Source organism: Pristiophorus japonicus, chromosome 2 (assembly GCF_044704955.1).
Source record: "Pristiophorus japonicus isolate sPriJap1 chromosome 2, sPriJap1.hap1, whole genome shotgun sequence".
Lineage (NCBI taxonomy): Eukaryota > Metazoa > Chordata > Chondrichthyes > Pristiophoridae > Pristiophorus > Pristiophorus japonicus.
Window position 1 is genome coordinate 171,876,708 of NC_091978.1, and position 27,171 is coordinate 171,903,878.

Genomic DNA, 27,171 nt, shown 5'->3' on the forward strand with positions numbered 1-27,171 from the left:
ATGTTCTGAAATGATGTCTAATTCCTACAAATCAGAAAAACTGGTGCCCCCTCACCATTTGAGATATTATATCTCTGATAAATAGTTGATTACCAAATAGTTTTAGTCAGTTTAATCATATATTGATGCAGAAAATACTAGTAGCTGGTATCTGACGCAATAAAAATACCAAAACTGACTAAATCAGCCAACTGTTTTTCAAAGATTATCTCAGCTGGTGAGGGGTGACATCAGGAGAATTCCAGAATTTGGAGCAATGGAAGTGGGGGAGCATAGCCCTTGGTAAATATATTCTGGGTGGGGACAGTGAGTGGAAATTCCCAACCCCAATTGTTGCACTATTATATCTACTGTATCTATTTTACTCTATCTATTCTTATATATACTGTCATGATTTTAAGGCTGTAATCTCATCAGGATTCAAATGTTATAAACTACTCATGCTTTCACATTATGAATTTATATTTTAATCCTTCCACTAGATTGCTCCCAGGTGTCTATTTTCTTCATATAATTTGATTCAGCTTGAACTTCCCTAAAGTTATGTACATGTACATTAGAAGTTAGAACTCTCCTGCCTGAGGTTAATCAATAATAGAATTATAGAATTTTACAAAACCAGTCCATTCGGCCCAATGTGGCTATGTTGGCTCTCTGAAGGAACGTTCTACATTGTCCCATTCCCTGTCCTTTCCCCATACTCTTTTCAGTTTTTGTTATTCAAATATTTGTTCACTTCTCTAAAACCTATTATGGATTCTGCTTCCCAGATCTTTCTGGTAGGGCATTGCATATCCTAACAATCCTCTGGGTAATTAAAAAAATCCCCTAATTTTCCCATCTTTTATACTTTTAAGCAAACAGCAGTTCTAATTTTAAAATCCTGATACAAATATTTTATGCTTGCTGGTACATTGTTGAAATACAACGCCACATATACATACAAACATATTTTTCTGTAGAATAAGTACGAGACAATGGTTATAAAATTAAAATGCCATAAATTGCTACACTTAAAAACAGTTAATGCAGTGTTGCGGTTTTTAAAAATGAACGCTAATGACTTCCAGTTGGAAAAAAGCTCCCCAAACTCGCTGTGATGTCCCACTATTGCTCACGGAGCTCTACTGAAATCTCCACGTCCCTCTCGCCACCCAGACAGAGAGCACACCGCTGCTCATCGCCCATGCTCCCTGCGGAATTCTTTCCCACTGTTTACGCAATCCCAGAGAAAGGATCACTTCCGCCGGATTGCGCATTGGTTTGGAGAAAGGGGGGAGGGTTTGGAGGCGGGGAATCTCTTCCGGGATTGCGGTGATTTGGGGACCTGGAATTGGGAGGCAGAGCGTGGAATGTGAAGAATCCTGTGCTGGCAGCGGTGCGAGGCTCGGCGCCTGCCGACTGGATGAGTGCTGATACTGGAGACACGGTGAGTAGCGCTGGCTGCTGTCGGCAGGGGCGGGGGCAGGGGCCGGGATACTGGAGTCACCGAGGGACGTGCGGCTCCTCTGACAGCATCAACGGGGAACGGGATTGCGGCAGAGAGCGAGAGGCGGACTGAGCCCGAGTGACTGCGGCTTGTTGCCGGCAGCCTGGTTTAGAGGTGACAGCAGGGACCAGGAGAGGGGGAGGAAGGAGAGCGCGAACAGTGTGAGTGCAAAATAACAGCGACGGCGCTCATTTAAAAAACAAATGAGAGATGCTGAAGGGAAGGAGATGCGGACAACGAGCTCCCTGTGGAAATGTTGGTTTATAAAAAGGCAGAACGTAGCGATCGGTTAAAACGCTCACATCTGAGTATTGCTGACTACAGTGTGAAGGTGTTGAATAACATTTAGCGGTACTGCGCCACTTAAAAAAAAACGTTTGCTAAGTACTGCATTGATAGCAATCTTTTAGATGCAGAAATATCAGGAGATATTCGGGAGCGCGATTCTGTAAACGGGGTGCGGGGTGGGGGGGTAAAGCTGACTCAATTGTAGAGAAACTGCGGAAAATCGAGTGCGATAGATGCAGGAGCCGAGATGTGTGCCAGAGGGAAACGGCTGAAGCCGCGGAACGGGAAACACTGGAAGAGTTGGAGGTGATGGGGTTCGTTGCCATTGAGAATCCCAACACGTCCAGGCTAGCGCTTTTCTCCAAACCATTAAGTGCGGCCGGGATCTGGCGTCTGCAGCCTTGCAGAGGTCGTTGTCATATTAAAGATGGGGCAATCTTTATTAAAGTTAGAGAGCAAGGCAAACGCGAGATGAGCAGCAAGATTGTAAGCTCGGTTTGAAGGGGAGGGCGAGCTAATCTGTCCTGTTTCATGTACAGACTGTCTGTAGGGTCTGTTCCATCGGCGCACTTTTGTTGTGGGGCTTTTTATAACACGTAGTTGTGGAAAAGACGACTGGAGCAGGTTCAATACATAAATCAATTTAAACAGTATTTACAGAAGTCAACGGGCTGAATGTTTAGTGCCGACGCAGAACCGAGCCAGCAGACCTTGCGTATTTTTTCTTGGTCTGTACGTCAGTCCCCCTCCGTGCTCCATCTGCTGTGACCTGATGATTTGTATCTGCACCTATTCGGCCGGTCTCCCTCCGTGATTGATGGTTTTATGTTACAGTCTGGCGTTTGCGTCTGTATCTCTTTAATGGACTTTTTACCCCAAAGAAAGAAGGTGGGGGTTGCGCTATTCAATTTCAAGTGGGTCTGGTGTCTGGTGTCGTGCGTTTCTGTTCGGAGCTGTGGGGAGGACAGGTCTGGTGTATGTTATTGCAACCAATTGAGTGTATCCTTCATTTCTCCACAGTTGCAAAGCTACATATTAATTATACCACCCCCTTTTGTCAAAGCCTGTACGTAATGCCGTTATAGCTTTATTGCTCAGGTAGATCAGTGATTGCTTTGAAATGTTGGTGGAATGCTTGTTAGGGAAACAGGCCTGACTGTTTGTTGTCTTTTCAATGTCGCTCCATTCTTCGCCAGCACGCCTTTTTAATGTAGGTTGTTTAAACATGATGTGAGAATTCTGTTCACTATTTTCCGTTAAACTAAGATGGGTTGATTTTTGTAGGGAACGTTAATCGGCACTTGATAGTTTGAATGTCTTTTTTATAGGTGAGTGCTCCAAGAAATGTTAATAAATGTTTTTAAGAGATCATCTCAGCTTTGTTTAAAACGGAACCTGAACAGGTTATTTAATTGTATTCGACAGTACTTATAAAGTGTATCGCCTCAAATATAAAGCATGGCTTCGACAACAATAGGCGTTAAATCTCTAATTTATATTGTTTAATTCTGATTCTGCATTGTGCTTTCTGACTCCAGATGTCATTGATCTGTATAGAATTACATCCAGGCTCGAAATTATTTTACTGGCAGCATTTGCTTTTTCCCCTTCTGGTCCCCCTCTTTTTTTTGCATTACCTAACCAGTGAGATTATGTTCCTTTATTGTGTGTCTCCTGCGTGGTGCCAGCGAAACTCTAGAACTCAGTGGCTGACTTCATCAAAACTGCCAGCAGACATATTCCAAAATTAAGACACAAATCATTTGCAGGCCATAAATCAAGGTATTTTTTATGTAGTGTGTCCTGTAAAATAGATGTACTGCTGTTGGATTAAATTGTGCAGCCTATGTTTTCCACATAATGTAAAAATATTTCTTCAATGTCCCTTTTTTGCAGGCTTTGCAATTACAAGTTAAAAAACACATTCATTACCTGGATTTGCTTTTTAGTACCCTGTACTTCTTTAGAGTTACAAAATGAACTCATTTGTTCACTGTAATCTATAGATTTTGACACACCCAACTGATTTTATTTGTAAATCTGTTGTGCTTAAAAATGAACAATACAGTATTTATTTACCTGACATATCCACAATTCCATGAGGCAACACTGAAGTACAAAATAGTCATTTATAAATGTTTTGAGAAAAAAAGTTCTGTAGAGAGATTTCTTATAATAATTTTTGATAAATACATTTGCCAATTTTGAAATGTTATTATTGAACATTACACCAGCTTTTGGCTGCAAGGTGTAACTGAAATTACAGTAATTGCATGGAAATTGTCAATATAAAGAAATTATATTATGTGTCCATGCCAGTAAAAAACAACAATATGGATGACTTTGAAAGTGCAGGTATACTGTATGGCTGCAAACTAAGCATATAACTTTTAACCAGATCATAAGCTGTGTATCTTTCTCTTGATTCATTCAGAAAATGATTGTAGTTATATAAAACAGGTATGAATTAGGAAGTTACTTTAAGTGTAAAAAATTAATGCATCACTCAAAAGCCAAATTATAAAAGTTGTAGCCTGAGCTGAACTCCTCCTGTTCTCTCCCCACCTCCCCAGTAAATTATAGGTTTGTATTGTTAGTGACTTCAGCACACAATTAGATAAATCCCATAGTTTGCAAGTTGAGGAAACTGGTATAATGGGGGACAAAGCTGGAGACATCATAGAATTACTTTTATTTTCTCCAGATTTTTTTCTTGTCTAGTGGATTTTCATTGCATGTCTAATTGCTATGGATGTTGTTCAGTCATCCCCAGCATGGTCTGTTTGACTGCTGATTTAGCTCAACCATCTTAAGATGTAGGACTCATATTTATGCTCTTCTGTTTGGGAGTCAATTGGGAACCATTTCAGTTACTGGAATACCTTTTACTTAATTTTTTTTAAGCATTTGTAAAGCAATATTAATGATAAATATTCTAAATTAAAATCCAACTGTGTAAAAGTGAAATGCTGGCGAATTAGGCCATCCAGCATTTAACCAAACATTGGCTAGCTACTGTAAATTTCTGCTCTGGACTCAGATAGCCAAGATTATTACAGAATCTTGAAGATTATGAAAGCATCTTAAAATGCAATATATAAATACTAAACTTCTTTTCTTCAGGTTGATTTAATTTGGAGCCCAGATAAGCAGTTTGTTCAAAAATGCAGTAGCTTCATGCACAGTATTCTGGAAACATAGAAAATAGGTGCAGGAGTAGGCCATTCGGCCCTTTGAGCCTGCACCACCATTCAATAAGATCATGGCGGATCAGTCACCTCAGTACCCCTTTCCTGCTTTCTCTCCATTCCCCTTGATCCCTTTAGCCATAAGAGCCACATCTAACTCCCTCTTGAATATATCCAACGAACTGGCATCAACAACTCTCTGCAGTAGAGAATTCCACAGGTTAACAACTCTCTGAGTGAAGAAGTTTCTCCTCATCTCAGTCCTAAATGGCTTACCCCTTATCCTTAGACTGTGTCCCCTGGTTCTGGACTTCCCCAACATTGAGAACATTCTTCCTGCATCTAACCTGTCCAGTCCCGTCAGAATTTTATATGTTTCTATGAGATCCCCTCTCATCCTTCTAAACTCCAGTGAATAAAGGCCCAGTCGATCCAGTCTCTCCTCATATGTCAGTCCAGCCACCCCAGGAATCAGTCTGCACTCCCTCAATAGCAAGAACGTCCTTCCTCAGATTAGCAGACCAAAACTGAACACAATATTCCAGGTGAGGCCTCACCAAGGCTCTGTACAACTGCAGTAAGACCTCCCTGCTCCTATACTCAAACCCCTTGCTATGAAGGCCAACATACCATTTGCCGCCTTCACCGCCTGCTGTACCTGCATGCCAACTTTCAATGACTGACATACCATGACATCCAGGTCTCGTTGCACCTCCCCTTTTCCTAATCTGCCGCCATTAAGATAATATTCTGCCTTCGTGTTTTTGTCCCCAAAGTGGATAACCTCACATTTATCTACATTATACTGCATCTGCCATGCATTTGCCCACTCACCTAACCTGTCCAAGTGACCCTGCAGCCTGTTAGCATCCTCCTCACAGCTCACACCGCCACCCAGTTTAGTGTCATCTGCAAACTTGGAGGTAATTACACTCAATTCCTTCATCTAAATCATTAATGTATATTGTAAAGAGCTGGGGTCCCAGCACTGAGCCCTGCGGCACCCCACTAGTCATTGCCTGCCATTCTGAAAAAGACCCGTTTATCCCGACTCTCTGCTTCCTGTCTGCCAACCAGTTCTCTATCCACGTCAGTACGTTACCCCCAATACCATGTGCTTTAATTTTGCACAACAATCTCAAGTGTGGGACCTTGTCAAAAGCCTTTTGAAAGTCCAAATACACCACATCCACTGGTTCTCCCTTGTCCACTCTACTAGTTACATCCTCAAAAAAGTCTAGAAGATTTGTCAAGCATGATTTCCCTTTCATAAATCCATGTTGACTTGGACCGATCCTGTCACTGCTTTCCAAATGTGCTGTTATTTCATCTTTAATAATTGATTCCAACATTTTCCCCACTACTAATGTCAGGCTAACCAGTCTATAATTACCCGTTTTCTATCTCCCTCCTTTCTTAAAATGTGGTGTTACATTAGCTACCCTCCAGTCCTTAGGAACTGATCCAGAGTCGATAGACTGTTGGAAAATGATCACCAGTGCATCCACTATTTCGAGGGCCACTTCCTTAAGTACTCTGGGATGCAGACTATCAGGCCCCGGGGATTTATCGGCCTTCAATCCCATCAATTTCCCTAATACAATTTCCTGCCGAATAAGGATATCCTTCAGTTCCTCCTTCTCACTAGACCCCCAGTCCCCTCATACATTCGAAAGGTTATTTGTGTCTTCCTTTGTGAAGACAGAACCAAAGTATTTGTTCAACTGGTCTGCCATTTCTTTGTTCCCCATTTATAAATTCACCTGAATCTGACTGCAAGGGACCTACGTTTGTCTTCACTAATCTTTTTCTCATCAAATATCTATAGAAGCTTTTGTCGTCATTTTTATGTTCCTGGCAAGCTTCCTCTCATACTCTATTTCCCCCCTCCTAATTAAACCCTTTGTCCTCCTCTGCTGAATTCTAAATTTCTCCCAGTCCTCAGGTTTGCTGCTTTTTCTGGCCAATTTATATGCCTCTTCCTTGGATTTAACACTATCCTTAATTTCCCTTGTTAGCCATGATTGAGTCCCCTTCCCCGTTTTATTTTTACTCCAGACAGGGATGTACAATTGTTGAAGTTCATCCATGTGATCTTTAAATGTTTGCCATTGCCTATCCACCGTCAACCCTCTAAGTATCGTTTGCCAGTTTATTCTAGCCAATTCATTTCTCATACCATCGAAGTTACCTTTCCTTAAGTTCAGGACCCTAGTCTCTGAATTAACTGTGTCACTCTCCATCTTAATAAGGAATTCTACCATATTATGGTCACTCTTTCCCAAGGGGCCTTGCACGACAAGATTGCTAATTTGTCCTTTCTCATTACACATCACCCAGTCTCGGATGGCCAGCCCTCCAGTTGGTTCCTTGACATATTGATCCAGAAAGCTATCCCTAATACACTCCAGGAAATCTTCCTCCACCGCATTGCTACCAGTTTGGTTAGCCCAATCTATATGTAGATTAAAGTCGCCCATGATAACTGATATACCTTTACTGCATGCATCCCTAATTTCTTGTTTGATGCTGTCCCCAACCCCACTACTACTGTTTGGTGGTCTGTACACAACTCCCACTAGCGTTTTCTGCCGTTTGGTATTCCGCAGCTCCACCCAAACAGATTCCACATCATCCAAGCTAATGTCCTTCCTTACTATTGCGTTAATTTCCTCTTTAACGCTACCCCACCTCCTTTTCCTTTCTGTCTATCCTTCCTGAATGTTGAATACCCCTGGATGTTGAGTTCCCAGCCTTGGTCACCCTGGAGCCAGGTCTCCGTGATGTCAATTATATCATACTTCTGTGAAGCTTGAACTGGGTCTTCATATTGGTTTTCTGCTCTGTTGTTTCATCTGAAACATACACTAGAGTTTGTTACACATGGAGCTAGAAATTCGGCGATTTAGCGACCGTGTTTTTGGTGCTATTTCACCTTTTTTGGCAAAAACCCGGTCGGCGGAAAATTGGGAGAAGTTTTGCGGCGGCACTTTTCAAATACCGCTGGAGAGAGGAGCGTCACCGTGCAAGACTTAAAATATCGCTTTCGGCAAAAATTTGTCTCTGAGCGCACCTGTATTTAGGATGAAAAAAAACGACAAGACAAAAGCTGCGTGCAGCCCTTGGATCAGCGGTAAGTATGAAGACTTGCAAAAAAGGTAAGTTAAAGTTTTTATTTTTTAATTCTTTTGCAGCGATTCACTTGTAAATGTTTTGTGAATTTTTCTTTTCTTGTTTTCCAATTTATTTTCAGGTGTTTTTCCGCCCTTCCCTTGGCCGAACTCGCAGCAATATTGGCCTTGGGCTAAAGTTGTCGAGGATCGTGGTTGGGGCATGAATCCTCGTGCAACGCTAATTTTTATCGCTGCGCAAATTAAACCTTGAATTTACGGGCCCGTAGCGATACCGTTGCAATAACGGTAATTTTGGCAAAAAAATACAATTATCGCCGAGAACTGAATTTTAAGCACTTTAATGTTTCGTTTTAGGATTAACAGTCTGTTCAACTTGAATTTCACTGAAAACAAAATGTACGCCACCACTGTTTATTTACGAATATGGCAGAACAATGTTTATTTTGACCTGTTTTCATTTTGTTGCATTGTCGGCCAAATACGGAAAAACAAAAATATTCCAGGTGTTCTTGAGGCAGTTTGCTATGTTTGGTCCTCCTCTTGGATTAATATGGCAAACTTTAATTTTTACCTTTTGAATCGTTCAAGCTTGGCTTGGATTCAGGTGGCATTCTCCTTCACCAAACCCCATCACCACACTCTAAAAGTGAATACATGTCCTGAAAAGGGTCTTGCACATTCTTAATAATGGGCATATTAGAGACATTATTCTGGAACCATGTCTTGCAATTTTAGACGAGAATGATTTGTAAGAATACTAAAGTGTAGAAAAAGCATAATGAAATCTGAGATTTCTGTTGGTAAATGTCTGTTCTTCATTATGGCAGGATGACCTCCCTTGTCTGTTGCCTTTAGCGGTGGTGATTGAAAGCAGTGCAAACAGAAAGTGCCTTAATGATTTGTCTTTGCATGCTGTAAATCACACTGGTATGCAGGGTTTCAGGCAAAACTGTTAACTATTTTAAGTGCGCAGAGGTGGTTACAGTATTTATGGCTGTGAAATGCAATTAGTGTGAAACCGTCAATGTTTGAGCATCTTTAGACCAAATGCATATAGTCAGCTCAGAATCCACAATACTGTTATATTTGCTGTGTTTCTTTGTTGATTAAATACATAGCATTTCATTTCATCTCCATTCCATTTTACTATTTTCCATCGTGTATGTGATCATATTCAAAAAAACATTTATGAACAACTGAAGATGATCTCATCCATGCCTTTATTACCTCTAGACTCAAATATTCAAACACACTCCTGGCCAGCCTCCTATCTTCCACCCTCCAGAAACTTAAGGTCATCCAAAACTTTGCTGCCGGTGTCCTAACTCGCACCAAGTCCTGTTCACCCATCACCCCTGTGCTTGCAGACTTACATTGGCTCCCAGTTAAACAACGGCATGATTTTAAAATACTCATCTGTGTTTTCAAATCCCTCCATGGTCTCGCCCCTCCCTATCTCTGTAATCTCCTCCAGTCCGACAACCAGCATTCCCGCTAAGCTTCATGGCTGCGCAGCTGTCTGGAGGCCTTCCATTCTGGCCTTTTGCGCATCCCCGATTTTAATCGCTCTACCAGTGCCTTCAGCTGCCAACGCCCTAAGCTCTGAAATTCCCTCCCTAAACCTCTCTGCCTCTCTAACTCTCTGTCTCTTTTAAGACGCTCCTTAAAACCTACCTCTTTGACCAAGCTTTTGGTTATATGCCCGAATATCTCCTTATGTTATTTCCTCACTCACAGGGTTGTGAATCTTTGGAATTCTCTACCCGAAAGGGCTGTGGATGCTGAGTCGTTGAGTATATCAAGGCTGAGATAGGTAGATTTTTGGACTGATGGGGATCGGGCAGGAAAGTGGTGTTAAGGTCGAAGATCAGCCATGATCTTATTGAATGGCAGAGCATGCTAAAAGGGCCGTATGGCCTACTCCTGCTCCTAATTCTTGTGTGGCTCAATGTCAATTTCTGTTTGATAACGCTCCTGTGATGCGCCTTGGGATGTTTTACTACGTTAAAGGCACTATATAAATATAAGTTGTTGTTGATTATTGAGCATGTATGCTCCACTATCCAACTGCAGTTTAACTGTTATTCAAATTCCATTTCCTCAGTGGTGGGAAGATGCTTCGCTATAGAATCATTGGTATAAAGAGGTGGTAAACTTCTGACGTCATTTTGTCTGGGTTACTTAAGATTGCTTTCTCTTGACTTAGAAACATAGAAAATAGGTGCAGGAGTAGGCCATTCGGTCCTTCGAGCCTGCACCACCATTCAATAAGATCATGGCTGATCATTCACCTCAGTACCACTTTCCTGCTTTCTCTCCATACCCCTTGGTCCCTTTACCCTTAAGGGCCATATCTAACTCCCTCTTGAATGAACTGGCATCAACAACTCTCTGCGGTAGGGAATTCCACAGGTTAACAAGTCTGAGTGAAGAAGTTTCTCCTCATCTCAGTCCTAAATGGCTTACCCCTTATCATTAGACTATGTCCTCTGGTTCTGGACTTCCCCAACATCGGGAACATTCTTCCTGCATCTAACCTGTCCAGCCCCATCAGAATTTTCTATGTTTCTATGAGATCCCCTCTCATCCTTCTAAACTCCAGTGAATACAGGCCCAGTCGATCCAGTCTCTCCTCATATGTCAGTCCTGCCATCCCGGGAATCAGTCTGGTGAACCTTTGCTGCACTCCCTCAATATCAAGAACGTCCTTCCTCAGATTAGGAGACCAAAACTGAACACAATATTCCAGGTGAGACCTCACCAAGGCTCTGTACAACTGCAGTAAGACCTCCCTACTCCTATACTCAAATCCCCTAGCTATGAAGGCCAACATACCATTTGCCACCTTCACCGCCTGCTGTACCTGCATGCCAACTTTCAATGACTGATGTACCATGACACCCAGGTCTCGTTGCACCTCCCCTTTTCCTAATCTGCCGCCATTCAGATAATATTCTGCCTTCATGTTTTTGCCCCCAAAGTGGATAACCTCACATTTATCCACATTATACTGCATCTGCCATGCATGTGACCACTCACCTAACCTGTCCAAGTTACCCTGCAGCCTCTTAGCGTTCTCCTCACAGCTCACACTGCCACCCAGCTTAGTGTCATCTGCAAACTTGGAGATATTATACTCAATTCCTTCATCTAAATCATTAATGTATATTGTAAAGAGCTGGGGTCCCAGCACTGAGCCCTGCGGCACCCCACTAGTCACTGCCTGCCATTCTGAAAAGGACGCGATTATCCTGACTCTGCTTCCTGTCTGCCAACCAGTTCTCTATCCACGTCAGTACATTACCTCCAATACCATGTGCTTTATTTTTGCACACCAACTTCTTGTGTGGGACCTTGTCAAAAGCCTTTTGAAAGTCCAAATGCATCACATCCACTAGTTCTCCCTTGTCCACTCTACTAGTTACATCCTCAAAAAAGTCTAGAAGATTTGTCAAGCATGATTTCCCTTTCATAAATCCATGTTGACTTGGACCGATCCTGTCACTGCTTTCCAAATGTGCTGCTATTTCATCTTTAATAATTGATTCCAACATTTTCCACACTACTGATGTCAGGCGAACCGTCTATAATTACCCATTTTCTCTCTCCCTCCTTTTTTAAAAAGTGGTGTTACATTAGCTATCCTCCAGTCCATAGGAACTGATCCAGAGTCGATAGACTGTTGGAAAATTATCACCAATGCATAATTTTCCACTATTTCTCGGGCCACTTCCTTAAGTACTCTGGGATGCAGACTATCAGGCCCCGGGGATTTATCAGCCTTCAATCCCATCAATTTCCCTAAAACAATTTCCCACCTAATAAGGATTTCCTTCAGTTCCTCCTTCTCACTAGACCCTCGGTCTCCTAGTGCTTCCGGAAGGTTATTTGTGTCTTCCTTCGTGAAGACAGAACCAAAGTATTTGTTCAACTGATCTGCCATTTCTTTGTTCCCCATTTATAAATTCACTGAATCTGACTGCAAGGTACCTACGTATGTCTTCACTAATCTTTTTCTATTCACATATCTGTCGAAGCTTTTGCAGTCAGTTTTTATGTTCCCGGCAAGTTTCCTCTCACACTCTATTTTCCCCCTCTTAATTACCGGTAAACCGTTTGTCCTCCTCTGTTGAATTCTAAATTTCTCCCAGTCCTCGGGTATGCTGCCTTTTCTGGCCAATTTATATGCCTCTTCCTTGGATTTAACACTACCCTTAATTTCCCTTGTTAGCCATGGTTGAGCCACCTTCCCCGTTTTATTTTTACTCCAGACAGGGATGTACAATTGTTGAAGTTCATCCATGTGATCTTTAAATGTTTGCCATTGCCTATCCACCGTCAACCCTTTAAATATTATTTTCCAGTCTATTCTCGCCAATTCACGTCTCACACCATCAAAGTTACCTTTCCTTAAGTTCAGGACCCTAGTCTCTGAATTAACTGTGTCACTCTCCATCTTAATGAAGAATTCTACCATATTATGGTCACTCTTCCCCTAGAGGCCTCGCACAACAAGATTGCTCATGAGTCCTTTCTCATTACACATCACCCAGTCTAGGATGGCCAGCCCTCTAGTTGGTTCCTCGACATATTGGTCTGGAAAACCATCTCTAATACACTCCAGGAAATCTTCCTCCACCGTATTGCTACCAGCTTGGTTAGCCCAATCTATATGTAGATTAAAGTTGCCCATGATAATTGCTGTACCTTTACTGCACGCATCCCTAATTTCTTGTTTGATGCTGTACCCAACCTCAGTACTACTGTTTGGTGGTCTGTACACAACTCCCACTGGCGTTTTCTGCCCTTTGCTCGCCTGCTGTTGAAAATCTTATCCGTGCCTTTGTTACCTGCTTTCTTTGGAGGCATCCAATCCTTCACCCTCTGTAAACCAGTTTATCCCAAGCTCCGCTGCCCGTATCCTATCTCACACACAATACCTCAGTCCTCACTGACTTACATTGGCTTCCGGTCCTTCAATGCCTCATCCTTGTTCTTAAATCCCTTCATGGCCTCACCCCTCCCTATCTCTGTAACCTCCTCCATCCCTAAAAAAACATCCCGATCCTGCGAAACTTTCCGTTCCTTTGACTCTGATCTCATACCTGTCCCCCTTCCCTTCGCCCTACTATTCGTTTAGCAGCCGAAGCTTATACTTTGGAATTCCCTCTCTAATCCCCTTCCATCTTCACTGCTCTCCTCCCTCAGCCTCTGCACCGAGTGACTTCTCATCTTTGGTGATTTTAACCTCCATCTCAACTCATCATGCTCTCCTCTGAGTTCACTACGCTCCTGTCCTCCCTTAATCTCTCCCTCCATGTGAATTCCTCAACTCATTCATGGCCACCCCCTTGACCTTGCCATCTCTCGTGGCATCGTTATTCCTACCATGTCAATTGTAGATAAGGCCATCTCTGACCATTTGCTTGTTTCACTCTCCACCCACATCCCCCTCCCCCATCCAACCCTACTTCCTTCTGCGTCCGTCCCTGGAAAAAAAAACTTTCCAACCTCTCTTACAACTGCAGTTATCAACTCCAAACTGTCCAGCCTTTGGCCCTCCTTTCACCATGACAGTTCTGCAGTCACCGATCTGCTCAATCACACCCTCACCACCACCTTGGATGCCCTCGTCCCTATTAAAACCATTACTCTCTCTCACCCTCGCTGTTCCCGCTGGTACGGCCCTCATCTTCACTCCCTCAAGTCCAAGGGATACAGACTTGAACGGATGTGGCGGACAACTGGTTTAGCCATTCACCGCCAGATCTGGGTGGACCACATGAAGCATTATCGGGTCCTGCTCTCACCTGCCAAAACTGCTCACTATTCCAGGATCATTCTGGAATGCAAAGATAAGCCCCGGCTACTATTCTCTACTGCTAACCGTCTTCTCAAACTCGTCTCCCCTGTTTCCAACACATTCACCTCCAACAACAAGTGTGAGGAGCTCATGGACTTCTTTGTCTTAAAGATAGAGACCATCTGATCAGCTGCCTCTGCCACTTATCTTCCTTCCTCTAGCCCACCAGACCAAACTTTCTCTGAGATTCCCCCCTGCCCTAGCCCTAAACTCGCATTTTTTTCAAGTTTCTCTCTGATCTCCCCTCTTGACCTCTCCACACTCATCTTGTCTATGAGACCCACTTCCTGCTCTCTTGACCCTATTCCCACTAAACTGCTGACAACCCAACTTCCTTTTCTGGCTCCCAGGTTACCTGACATTGTTAACGGTTCTCCTCAGGTACTGTCCCTCTCTCCTTCAAATCTGCGGTCATCACCCCTCTCTTTAAAAAGAAAACAACCCTCGACCCCACTGTACTTGCTAGCTACTGCACAATCTCAACCTCCCTTTCCTCTCCAAATCATTGAACATGTTGTTGCCTCCCAAATCCGTGCACATCTTTCCCGGAACTCCATGTTTGAATCCCTTCAATCTGGTTTCCGCCCCGCCACAGTACCGAAACAGCTCTCATCAAAGTCACAAATGACATCATTTGTAACTGTGACAAACGTAAACTACCTCATTCTCCTTGACCTCTCTGTAGCCTTTGACACAGTTGACCAATCCATCCTCCTCCAACACCTCTCCACCATCCTCCAGCTGGGTAGGACTATACTCGCCTGGCTCCATTCTTATCTATCTAATTGTAGCCAGAAAATCTCCTGCAATGGCTTTTCTTTCCACTCCCACATCATTAACTCTGGTGTCCCCCAAGGATCTGTCCTTGGCCCCTCCTATTTCTCATCTATATGCTGCCCCTTGGCGATATCATCCCAAAACACGGAGTCAGCTTCCACATGTGCGCTGACGACACCCATCTCTACCTCTCCTTCACCACTTCTCTCGACCCCTCCATGGGCTCTAAATTGTCAGACTGTTTGTCCGACATCCAGTACAGATGAGCAGAAATTTTCTCCAATTAAATATTGGGAAGACCGAAGCCATTGTCTTTGGTCCCCGCCACAAACTCCGTTCCCTAGCCACAGACTCCATCCCTTTCCTTAGCAACTATCTGAGGCTGAACCAGACTGTTTGCAACCTAGGCATCATATTTGACCCTGAAATGAGCTTCCAGCCACATATCCGCGGCATAACTAAAACCGCCTATTTCCATCTCCATAACATTGCCCGCCTCCGCCCCTGCCTTAGCTCATTTGTGCTGAAACCCTCATCCATGCCGTTGTTACCTCTAGATTTGACTCCAATGCTCTCCTGGCTGGCCTTCCATATTCTGCCCTTTGTAAACTTGAAGTCATCCAAAACTCGGCAGCCGTGTCCTAACTTGCACCAAGTCCCATCACCCCTGTGCTTGCTGACCTACATTGGCTCTCAGTTAAGCAATGCCTCAATTTCAAAATTCTCATCCTTGTTTACAAATCCCTCCATGGCCTTGCCCCTCCCTATCTCTCTGCAATCTCTTTCAGCCTCACAACCCCACGAGATGTCGCGCTCCTCAAATTCTGCCCTCTTGAGCATCCCTGATTATAACTGCTCAACCATTGGTGGCTTGTCTTCAGCTGCCTGGGCCCTAAGCTCTGGAACTCCCTCCCTAAAGCTCTCAGCCTCTCTACCTCTCTTTCCTCCTTTAAGACGCTCCTTAAAACCTGCCTCTTTGTCCAAGCTTTTGGTCATCTGACGTAATTTTTTCTTTATTTATTTGTTTTGTCTTGTAGCACTGCTGTGAAGTGCCTGAGACGGTTTACTATGTTGAAAGCGCTATATAAATAAAAGTTGTTGTTGCCTCTCCATCTTCCTTTCCTCCTTCAAAACTTTCCTTAAAACTTACCTCTTCCATCAAGTGAGACTCCCCACCAGCAGCAAAGTTGTGAAATTTACTGCAAAGGTGCTTTGTTGTAATGGAAATTAAAAATCAAAGGGCCAGCCACCCTTGTGTATCTTCTTTTGTACCGTTCTACCTTGTGTTGACATTCCACTGCATTGTGTTAATTAACTCCAGTGCCAATATAACCTCGTTCTTCCCTTTCCTCTTGTCCCTACTCCAGGTGAGAATGGCACACATTTATCTCATTTACCAATGTGTTGGCGTCAATGTTTTCATCTGCAGTGTGCTATTTTCAATAATAATTTGCATTTACCTAGCGTTTTTAATGTCGTAAAACATCCCAAGGTATGTTATAGGAGCGTTATCAAACAACATTTGACATTGAGCCACATCACCAAATGTTAGGACAGGTTGTCAAAGAGGTAGCATTTATGGAGTTTCTTAAAGGAGGATAGGGAGCTGAAGAGGTTTAGGGAAGGAATTCAAGAGCTTAGTGCCTTGGCATGGCCGCCAATAGTGGATTGATGAAAATCATGGATGTGCAAGAGGCCAGAACTGAAGGAGCGTAGAGATCTCAGAGGGTCGTGGGGCTGGAGGAGGTTACAGAGATAGGGAGGGGTGAAGCCATGGAGGGATTTAAAAACAAGGATGAGAATTTTTAAATCAAGGCATTGCTGGACCGGAAGCCAATGTAGGTCAGTGATGGGTGAATGGGACTTGGTGTAAGTTAGGATATGGACTGCAGAGTTTTGGATGAGCTCAAGTTTACAGAGAATGCAAGGAGGGAGGCTGGCCAGGAGAGCAATGGAATAATTGAGTCTTGAGGTAACAGAGGCATGGTTGAGGTTTTCAGCAGCAGATGTGCTGAGACTGGGCGATATTACGGAGATGTAAGTAGGCGGTCTTGGTGATGGAGAGGATATGGGGTCAGAAGCTCAGCTCAGGGTCAGGTAGGAGATCAAGATTAAGAATGATCTGTTTCAGCCTCAGACAGAGGCCAAGGAGGGGGATGGAGTCCGTGTCTAGGAATGGAATTGGTGGTGTGGCCAAAAGATAACAGTCTTCCCAATATTTAACGAGAGGAAATTTCTACTCATCCAGTACTGTGACAAATCAGAGGCAGTGAAGGGGTCAAGAGAGGTGGTGGTGAGGTAGAGCTGGCTGTTGTCAGTGTACATGAAGAACCTAACAGTGTGTTTTTGGATGATGTATACAATGCCGTGTTATCAACAATGGTATTATAGAGAGGCATAAAAACGTAGAGAAAGATTTGTTCTGAGTTGTTGCTCGATGGGAAAGTGAGGGTGGCACACACTGAGGTAACCCAGTTGAACTATTGGTTCGCCATTCTGCAAAAATGATATTATAATCGCAGAACACTAGTTGTAATTGCTCATTATCCTCTCACCTTTGTTCATCCACTATATTGATATAATTAACTGCAGAATAATTGGACCTGTTCCTACAGGTTTGCTTTGATGAAATGCATCATGCTTTCTGACATTAGCTACAGCTGTGCTGAATACCTGGCGTATTGGATTGATCCTACAGAGGAACTTACAATCTGAACAGTGATCTCTATTTACAACAAAAACTTGTATTTATATAGTGCCTTTAATGTCGCAAAACGTCCCAAGGTGCTTCACAAGAGTGTTATAAGACACAAATTTGACACCGAGCCACATAAGGAAAAATTAGGGCAGATAACCAAAAGCTTGGTCAAAGAGGTAGGTTTTAAGGAGTGTCATAAAGGAGGAAAGAGAGGTTTAGCGAGGGAATTCCAGAGCTTAGTGCCTTGGCAACAGAAGGCACGGCCACCAATGGTTGAGTGATTATAATCCGGCATGCTCAAGAGCAGAATCAGAGGAGTGCCGATATCTTGGTGGGGGGGGGGAGAGCAGTGGGTGGAAGGCTGGAGGAGATTACAGAGATAGAGAGGGGTGAGGCCATGGAGGTGCTTGAAAACAAGGATGGGAATTTTGAAATGGAAGAGTTGCTTAACCGGGAGCCAATGTAGGTCAGCGAGCACAGGGGTGATGGGTGAACGGGACTTGGTGCGAGTTAGGACACGGGCAGTCGAGTTTTAGATGACCTCAAGTTTACATTGGGCAGAACATGGGAGGCCAGCCAGGAGTGCATTGGAATAGTCAAGTCTAGAGGCAACAAATGCATGGATGAGGGTTTCAGTAGCAGAAGAGCTGAGACAGGGATGGGGACGGGCGATGTTATGGAGGTGGGAATAATCGATCTTAGTTATGCGGCGGATGTGTGGTCAGAAGCTAAGTTCAAGGTCAAATATGACACCAAGATTGCGAACAGTGTGGTTCAGCCTCAGACAGATGCTAGGGAGAGGGTTGGAGTCAATGGCTAGGAAACGGAGTTTGTGGCGGGGTCCAAAGACAATGGCTTCAGTCTTCCCAATATTTAATTGGTGAAGATTTCTGCTCATTCAGTACTGGATGTCGGGCAAACAGTCTGACAATGAAGAGACAGTGTTGAGAGAAGTAGTAGTGAGGTGGAGCTGAGTGTCATCAGCATACACCGACACTGTGTTTTTGGATGATGTTGCTAACGGGCAGCATATAGATTAGAAATAGGAGGGGGCCAAGGATAGATCCTTGGGGAACACCAGAGGTAATGATGCAGGACTGAGAAGAGAAGCCATTGCAGGAGATTCGCTGGCTACGATTAGATAGATAAGAATGGAACCAGATGAGTGCAGTCCCACCCAGCTGGACGACAGTGGAGAGGGGTTGGAGGAGGATGGAGTGGTCAACTGTGTTAAAGTCTGCAGACAAGTTGAGAAGGACGAGGGGGGATAGCTTACCTGTGTCGCAGTCACAAAGGATGTTATTTGTGACTTTGATGAGAGCCGTTTCGGTATTGTGGCAGAGGCGAAAAGCTGATTGGAGGGATTCAAACCTGGAGCTCCAGGAAAGATGGACACGGATTTGAGAGGCGACAACATGTTCAAGGACTTTGGGGAGGAAAGGGAGGTTGGAGCTGGAGTGGTAATTTGCAAGGTTGGAGAGGTCAAGGGTTGTTTTTTTGAGGAGATGGGTGATGATGGCAGATTTGAAGGAGAAGGGGACAGTACCCGAGGAGAGAGAACTGTTAACAATGTTGGCTCATGTGGGAGCCAAAAAAGAAAGTTGGGTGATTAGCAGTTCATTGGGAATAGGGTCGATAGAGCAGGAAGTGGGTCTCATGGACAAGATGAGCGTGGAGAGGTCATGAGGAGAGATCGGAGAGAAACTGGCGAAAGACGCGAGTTCAGGGCTAGGATAGGGGGGACCCTTAGAAGAAGTTTGGCTCGGTGCGCTAGGGGAAGGGAGGGAAGTGGCAGAGACAGCTGATCGGATGGTCTGAATTTTAGAGACAAAGTCGTCCATGAGCTCCTCGCATTAGTTGTTGGAGCTGCGGGTGGAGGGGAGAGGGGTTTAAGAAGACGGTCAGCAGTAGAGAATAGAAGCCGGGGTTTATCTTTGCATTCCAGAATGATTTTGAATATTGAGCAGTTTTGGCAGATGAGAGCAGGACCTGATAATGCTTTATGTGGTCCACCCAGATCTGGCGGTGAATGGCTAAACCGGTTGCTTAATTCAAATGATTTGATTTTTTTTTTTGCTCAAAACTCAATTGAATTATCAGGAGTTGATATGGTAGCACAGTGGCTATGTTACTGGACTAGTAATCCAGGGGCCTGGTCTAATGATCCAGAGACGCGAGTTCAAATTCCACCACGGCAGCTGTGGAATTTAAATTCAGTGAATTAATAAGTCTGGAATAAAAATCTAGAGTCAGTAATGATGACCATGAAACTACCAGATTGTCGTAAAATCCATCTAGTTCACTAATGTCATTTAGGGAAGGAAATCTGTCGTCCTTACCTAGTCTGGCCTATACATGACTCCAGATCCACAGCAATGTGGTTGATTCTTAACTGCCCTCTGCAATTCAAGAAGGCTCACCTTCTCGAGGGCAATTAGGGATGGGCAATAAATGCCGTCCTTGCCAGTGATGTCCACATCCCATGAACGAATAAAAAATAAATACTGTAATTACTTTCTGAATGTTACTCACTATTATTACATAGACAAACACAGCAGCAAATTTGAGCACAAGTTTCCACAAGCAACAAAGGGAATGACTAACTTGTTAATCTATTATTGGTGGTCTTGTTTGAGGAAGAAATGTTGATCAGGATGAAGAAAAAAACTCCCTGCTCTTCTTTGAATATGCTGGAAATGTACAGCAGGTTGGTCAGCATCTGGAAGAGAAATTTAGGCAATTTGCACGGGACCCTTTATTAGATTACAATAATTCTTGTCTGACTGACCTATTAAAAAGGAAAGATACAAGTGATAAAAAATGCTTCGTTTACTAGAAAGGTTTATACCTATTCTAAGTATGGTACAGGATGGCATAGATGGAATGTGAAAGAGCACAACCTTTGTAATTTGTCAATGACATAACGTTGGACTTTGAATCCTGCATCTGACACAGCAAGTAGAAGTGGTTTGTTTGATCATATCTGTCTTTGTCAGTAATGTTGCCTTGTGTATAATTTGTAACCTGCCTGATTTCTAGTCTGCTTTGACAGAAGTCACTCTGGATCGAAGGCATGATTTAGTTTCCTTTGGGTGTACATTAAATGGAATTCATTTTAGTTTCTTGAGTTTCTAGGGAACTTGTGGCTTTAATGAGAGGGGCAGCTACAACCTCCCCCCCCAGCTGTATCTTTACTTTGATAATGTTTGACATTCTCTAATGCTGTTGTCAATCTGAACGAGGAATTGACTTGATTTGATTTGAAATCCTCAAGCAAGCTCTTTTTTCTCTTGTTGGTTAAAATTCAAGGAATGAAAACAATCTCATTTAATTGGTGCTGTCAGCTATTGTTCTTCCTGATTTTGGGTTGTGAAATATTTTTAATGCCAGGTGACAAGGATACTGTGGGGAAACAAATCTAATAAGGACAGATGTCATGTAAAATCGCCACTGGTATTTACAAAGCCCACTTTTGAATCATTGTACTCTGTTTGGCAGGCTGTGTCAACCATTAGTCAACCTCCTTCCTTCTATGGTTCACAACAACACGCTTCAAGTAAGCACGAGAAAATTGATAGTGGAGTATATGGAACAGACTTCATTCATATACAGCATAGGTGATCAATCTATACAGAGGAGTAGCTTCGGGTTTCCAGCTCTTTCCAGCTGTCCAACACCCTGAAAAAACCATTCCCCTTTATACACCTCAGTTTGCTTGCTTCAAAGATACATTTCACAGATAAGACCTCATGATGTATCTGTTCTTGGATTATTTCAAAAACAGCTTATTTACCCAAACATTCACTCTGTACTATGGTTAATTGATCCCTCTGCCTACGTTTATTACACTAGTCACTAAAGTTATAAATTAATCACTCACGGTTGATGATGTTCCAGTCACTATTGCACAGACATCCCGCTCTTTCTTTGGTTATCTTAGAAAGCCTGTTGCTCTATAGTTATAGTTATACAGGTCAGTTCGATTATTACCCCTTACCTCTCCGACATGTCTAACAGATTGCACTTTCTGGTCATGGACCCAGTACTGTCTAGGTGACTCAGAGCAATTCAAGACTGTAGAATTTGTGCTGTGACCGAGGCTTTAATCTGCATTTCAATGCGAGGTGATTAAATCTATCCTTTATGGACAGAATTTCCTACATCATTTATAGTATATCTCAGCACCAAGACACACTCTGATATTCCTTTTATTTTGCAGAAGCACTTCCAACAGAAGCAGCGTCATAATGAATGGTGGTCCTCTTGGTGCTGAATTCTCACCTGCAGCAACAGGACAACTGCATTAGTGAGATCAGCACTTCTTTAAATGCCAACTTTCAGCTTTCATCTAATACAACAAGAAAAATTACAGACTGAAAAAAAATTGCTGAAAATATACAGCAGTTTGGTCAGCATCTGAGAGAAAGCTGGGCAATATTTTGGGTTCATTGGACTGCAATAGTTCTTGATTGGCTGATCTTTTAAAAATATTTATGATGAATGATAATTAGTTTATTAAAACATCTAATATTTATTCAAATTATGCTAAAAGGTGCAAAAATGGACTGTAAAGTAGCAGAGCAAGAACAGATGTAATCACCTTCTGAACTGGCCATCAAATCCACAGGACAACGTTGATTGTGCCCTGGCACACAGATGACATTCAAGAGTCTTGTATTGCTCTGAGCCACTTAAATGGTACAGAGTCCAAGGCCAAGAGATGCAGCCTGCCAAAAACAGTAGAATGATTCAGAAATAATTCCACAGGCTGGGAAGCAATATGGGAAGCTTCCCAGCTGCTGTTTTGCCCAGATATTGTGAATTGATGCTGCAATTTGGAGCTTAGCTGCAACATCTTGTGTTCCTGGCATAAATATAGAGGCCAGAGCCTCTCTACCAATGGCTTCATTTCTTACTCTCACACCATGACCTCGGTAATCCTCCAAAGATCCATCTTGATTTCCTCCTCTTCCTAAGCGACATGTTGTCCCTTGGCAACATCATCCATAGACATAGGCTCAGCTTCCACATTTGCACTGAGATCCAGCTCTACTTTGCCACCACCTCTCTCAAGTCCTCCACTGCTTCTGTGCTATCAGATTACTTATTTGTCTTAGATGAGATGCAGTTACTTGTAGCTAAACATTGGGAAGACTGAAACTAAACTCTTTTTCCCCTGACACAAACTTCTTACCTTCACCAGTGGCTTCACCCTTCTGGTCACGATTTTAGGCTGAACTACACTGTCCATAACTGTGGCATCCAGTTCGGCTCTGAGGTGAGTTTTTGACCCAATATTTCTCCATCCTGAAGACCTACTTCCACCTCTAACATTGCATGTCTTCATCTCTACCTTAGCTCATCTCCTGTCTTTGTCACTTCCAGACTCAGATGCTTCAATGCTCTCCTGATTGACCTCCCAACTCTCTGACTTGCATTGGATCCTACTCCTACAGTGTCTCAAATTTAAAATGCACATGTTTGTGTTTAAATCCCTGTGTGGCCTTGTTCCTTCCCCCTTTCCTACTTATTTCTGGACTACCTCCAGCCGTACAAACCTCCACTTCACTGAATTCTGGCTTCTTGTGTATTCTTCCTTTCCTTTGCCCCACCATTGGCCATGCTTCCAGCTGCCTAAACCTCATATTCTGGATTTCTCTCCCTAAACCCCTCTAATTCTCCATTTCCCTCTCCTGTTTTAAGACTCTCCTTTGAACCACTTCTTTGACTCATCATCATCATAGGCAGTCCCTCGAAATCGAGAAAGACTTGCTTCCACTTTAAAAGTGAGTTCTTAGGTGACTGAACAGTCCAATATGGGAATTACAGTCTCTGTCACAGGTGTGACAGACAGCCATTGAAGGAAAGGGTGGGTGGGGAGTCTGGTTTTCCGCACGCTCCTTCCACTTGTTTTCTGCATGCTCTCGGTGACGAGACTTCTTTGACTGAGCTTTTGGACACCGCTCCCAAACTTTCCTCCTTTGGCTGAACATCCATTGTTCTTTGTTTCAGTGCAGTGCTTTGGGACTTTTTTTCTATATTAACGGTGCTATAAAATCCAAGTTGTTCATGCTCTTTAGCTGAAGTAATAGCAGCTCTTTTGTTGCGAGCTGTAGCAGTCTAGCCACATCTTCTGTGATGTAAATGTTGGAACATGGAATGGATTAGGATAATCTCATCAGATCCAATTGTTTTAAGCAGTTATTTGGACTGTTCTGAGCCTAGTATCAGGAGAAAATCGATCTGGCCTGTACTTTGTGGTACCTGCACTTCAAGGCTTCATATGGGGAGGATGCAGTCATTGTCCTACTTGTAGGGCCTTTTGTTTCAACTGGACCAGCCTTTGGATGATGAGTTCAAACGAATTTTCCTTCGGCTGTTTGTGATAGGCTGTGGCTCAACATTTCTGTGTTGCCCTTTTTGTAATCAATTTGTTAAAAAAAAGAAATTGACAAATTTCCTGCTCCAATATTCTCATTGCTGCCAAGTTTTTTATTCTTTCCATCCCACTTTGGAAATCATTGGCTCCTTGTTGAGGTACCTTTTCAGGAATGCCAGTTTCTCTTTGTTATGTGGCTCCAAATTACCATTACGAGTATGAGCCTTGATGGTGAGGAGAAGAATGTCATGATTTAAAACAAAACAACTTGATCTTGTCCTGACACACAGTCCACACAATGCACCTATCCAGCAGGGGTTCCTGGATAGCAATCTGGAGCAGGAATCCTCTTTCCTAATCCAGGGCACTGAGGCCAATTGTAGCATCACTACCGCCAACCTGGGATCTTCTTTGTGAGCATGGCTTCGCTACTCATTTGCCAAACTTGCTGAACCATTGAGGGAGCCTTGATTGACAGTTTTAAACTGTAGTTCCAGATCAATATTGGCTTTGATTTTTGATCTAGTTAGCACGAGAAAATTGATTTAGCCACTTTTGTCACATATTTAGTTGTACTTTGTAAGGCTTTAGGGAAATTTAAACATCTGGCTTGTTTGCAGAGTGGTGCCCATTTTCTGAGGATTGAAATATAAATACTGAAGGTGTGATGAAGCTCCTGAGCTTTGAGGCTTAAATATCTAGGAACTTGGAGGATCCATTGTGGTCCATTTCTTTTATCCGTTCTGATAGTGGTTTCCTCTGGCCCTGATTTCTGATTTATCAAATTCATGAACTTTTGATGAATACACTTTTTGTAGAAAGCCTGAAAGCGTTGTTGGCAGCAAAATGTATTCAAGTTTAAGAAAATACTCCTCTCGTAAATAACATGTGTACAAAGTAAATATAAGAGTAGTTTCAGTTACAATGAAATGGGATTGGGATTTCCACCTCGAATATCCATATTAGTACATTTAAGGGTGGAATAACAGCTTGGCAGAAAATATGAAACAAAAACAGAAAATGATGGAAATATCCAGCAGGTCAGGCAGCATCTATGGAGAAAACAGACGAGTCAGTGTTCTGGGTGTACAGACCTCTTGCGGGCCCTTTATCTTGACAAATGGTCTGCACACACAAAACGTCAACCTGTCTGTTCTCTCATAGATATTACCTGACCTAGTGGGGACTTCGATCGTTCTTAATTTTTGCTTCAAAAGTCCAGCATCTGCAGTATTTTGCTTTCTGTTCAGAGCTGAAAACATGTTTTGCTTCATGAGCAACAGGGTTAATATGTAATCAAAAGCTGATCTATTGGGTTAAATATATAAACAGGTACAGATTCAAAGAAAGAACTTGCATTTATGTAGCGCCTTTCACAACCTCATGATGTCCCAAAGCGCTTTACAGCCAATTAAGTACTTTTGAAGTGTGGTCACTGTTGTAATGTAGGAAAAGTGGCAGCCAACTTGCGCATGGCAAGCTCCCACAAACAGCAACATAATAATGACCAGCCAATCTGTTTTTCTGATGTTGAATGAGGAATAAATATTGGCCAGGGCACTGAGGATAACTCCTCTGTTTTTCTTCAAAATAGTGCCATGGGATCTTTTGCATCCACCGGAGAGTGCAGACAGGGCCTCTGTTTAACGCCTTATCCAAAAGATGGCACCTCCGATAGTGCAGCACTACCTCAGCACTAGGTTTTTGTGCTCAAGTTTCTAGAGTGGTCCTTGAACCCACAACCTTCTGACTCAGAGATGAGAGTGCTACAAACTGAGCTACGGCTGACAGTGTGCGGTTTGTATGATGTGACCTGCGTATCATGTAAGATAAATACACATGCATGAAGATTGCACTCCTCGAGTAGAAAGTTGCTTGGCTTGAGAGTGAACTGGACACAATCTGCAGCATTTGGAACGGAGAAAGTTACCTGGTACAGACGTTCCAGAGGGTGGTCACGTCACAAGTTGCTAGGAGTAGAGAGGCTGATAAGGAGGACTGGTTGACTGGACAGGAAGCCAAAGGTGAGGGTAGAATTTGGATTATCTGTGGATCTGGATTTGTCTACTAGGTATATGTACCAGTGACGTAGACAAAAAGGTGGGTGAGAGGAGAATAACCAGTATGCTACTGCCACTGTTTAGCATGCAAATAGTCTTATGTCACAGTTGTTGCACTTGATCAGCTCCACTGGGCAGGCCACATAGTTCGTATGCCAGACATGAGACTCCCAAAGCAAGCGCTCTACTCAGAACTCCTTCATGGCAAACGAGCCAAAGGTGGGCAGCGGAAACGTTATAAGCCTCCCTGAACAAGTGCAACATCCTCACTGACACCTGGGAGTCCCTGGCCAAAGACCGCCCTAAGTGGAAGAAATGCATCCAGGAGGGCGCTGAGCACCTCGGGTCTCGTTGCCGAGAGCATGCAGAAATCCAGCACAGGCAGCGGAAAGAAGGTGTGGCAAACCAGTCCCACCCACCCCTTCCCTCAATGACTATCTGTCCCACCTGTGACAGAGACTGTGGTTCTCGTATTGGACTGTACAGCTACCTAAGAATTCATGTTAAAAGTGGAAGCAAGTCTTCCTCGATTCCGAGGGACTGCCTATGATGATGATGAGTCCTATGTTATAGCCTCACCAAGTCGGCACCTCATTTTCAGTTACACCTGGTGCTGCATCTGACATGCCCTTCTACACTCCTCATTGAACCACGGTTGTTCACTTGGCTTGATGGTAATGGTAGAGTGACGTATATGCTGGACCAAGAGGTTTTAGTTATGGTGATTGTATACAGTAGGAACACAGCTGTAAATCTCATCCGGGACAATGCTTATTTACAGATTTATTTTCCCTTTTTTAATCTTTCTCTTACCTCCTTTTTATTGCTCATTTTTGTTCTTGGTCCTCACGATTTATTTTTCATGATTAGCAACAATCAGGCAAAGCATAATATTGGTGTTCTCCATCTCTCACAATCTCTTCTCTCTCTCTACTCTCTTCCCCCACCACCCCCAGGACAGGTATGAATAAAACTGAGTTTGCAATCATCTCCTGATCAACAACACATAGGGCCCCTGGAGGATATACTGCGAAGAGCAACCCAGCTGAGAACTGATAATGCTCTTTCCATACACGCAGGCTAATTGGTGCTGAAACCTGTGACTATGGAGATGCAAGCTAAACATCACACTATAGACCTAGGCTTTTTAAATAACCTCTTTGTATAAATACAGTTACTGGCTTCTTTCCTGTTTTGAGATTGTCAAGTTTCACCACTCTGCTGTATTTGATCATATCCCTGTATTGTGCAATCTTGTATTCTATTTTTGTTGAGCCCCTGCCCCTTCCCCCCTG

General features: G+C 43.2%; 1 protein-coding gene across 12 annotated transcripts in view; it reads left to right on the top strand.

The window, feature by feature from the left end:
• Window positions 1–1,279: 1,279 nt before the first annotated feature.
• The window catches only part of LOC139242238 (amyloid beta precursor protein binding family B member 2-like), a 470,855-nt gene continuing 444,963 nt past the window's right edge, over window positions 1,280–27,171 (top strand). For 4 of the 12 annotated variants that reach the window (XM_070870295.1, XM_070870288.1, XM_070870315.1 and 1 more), the window contains exon 1: window positions 1,482–1,650. The gene's annotated coding sequence lies outside the window, so the exon portion shown is untranslated. Of the gene's footprint in view, window positions 1,430–1,480; window positions 1,651–1,696; window positions 1,745–2,601; window positions 2,666–27,171 lie in introns of those variants that run through there. The other 8 variants (XM_070870289.1, XM_070870312.1, XM_070870317.1 and 5 more) reach the window with 5 other exon arrangements.